Below are 1,364 nucleotides of genomic sequence, written 5' to 3' on the forward strand. Positions count from 1 at the left end.
AGATTCTTGAACAAGGCCACAATTTGCCGCACAATAAGGAGGAGTGTGTGTCTGGCTATCAAAGCATTAGCAGATGTCTTCATCTCCTTCCCTGGCCACAGAAGACTCTGTGACATCAAAGGGGAGTTTTTATAGGATTGCAGGTAAGAGGATCTACAAATTACAGGACAACTGTTAACACATAGTAGTATACTCATTTACTTTGTGTGACAGGTTTCCCAATAATCATTGGTGCAGTGGACTGCACACACACATAAGGATAAAAGCCCCCTCTCTCAGGTGCCCATGAGGCCGATTTTGTACAGATAGGAAATCCTTTCACGGCATTAATGTTCAGGTGAACATAACTTTTGATATTGTCCATTGTGAACACTCTGCATTGCCAGTGATGTGCATTGATTGGTGTATTCCTCATCTTATGATTTCAGATGGTCTGCAATGTGACTGTGTGATCAGCAATGTTGTGGCAAAAATGGCCTGGCTCAGTCCATGACTCCAGAATCTTTCGGGGCCTCCCAGAATCTATCAGTGCCTATCACAAGGTAAACCACACAACCCCTATTTATAACCATCATGGCTGTGTCAAGAATATCACTTTATGTTTATGAGGTATTAATGATGAGATTTTGTGTTGACAGGTGAATTCTCTGGTGTGTTGCTGGGAGACAGGGGTATGGCTGCCAGCCTTTTCTCCTGGACACCTTTCACAGATCCCCAGGAAGCACAGCAGGCCTACAACCATGCCCATGCCAGGACCAGGGCCAGAGTTGAAATGACCTTTGGCCTCCTGAAGGCACGCTTTCACTGCCTTCACAAATTAAGGGTCAACCCTGTTAGAATGTGATATTACTGTGGCTTGTGCTGTCCTCCACCATGTGGCCTGCCTGAGGAAGGAGAGGGCCCCAGAGTGCCACCAGCCATGGACTGGGACAATCCGGCAATCTTCCCTGATGACGACAGTGGTCGGCTGCTGAGGGACCAATATGTGTTGAATTATTTTAGTTAGTATGTGTGCTTTCAATTTTGGTTAAATATGTCCTACGGTGGCAGAGGAATTTGGGTTTTTTGGGTTCGTTTTTTGACGAATTTGGCCTCTTATGATGTTTGTGCAGTATACTGTGTAATACAAGGCTGCAGGGAGGCTACTGCATCCATTCATTTGTCTGTTCAGTTGATGTGTATGGATTTGTCCTGCATTTATTTTAGTGTGCAGACATGCAGGGTGTGTTATATACAGACCTTTGAATGTGTATGTATCATTTTGTATAATATGCTTGGATTCTGTGCTTTCCATCTTGTAGAGTCACTGTGACTTCAGTTTCGAAAGGAGCTGATGGTTTACCTGCTTTGTTTTGTCCTTATTC

Source organism: Oncorhynchus masou, unplaced genomic scaffold (assembly GCF_036934945.1).
Source record: "Oncorhynchus masou masou isolate Uvic2021 unplaced genomic scaffold, UVic_Omas_1.1 unplaced_scaffold_1407, whole genome shotgun sequence".
NCBI classification, from domain to species: Eukaryota; Metazoa; Chordata; class Actinopteri; order Salmoniformes; family Salmonidae; genus Oncorhynchus; species Oncorhynchus masou.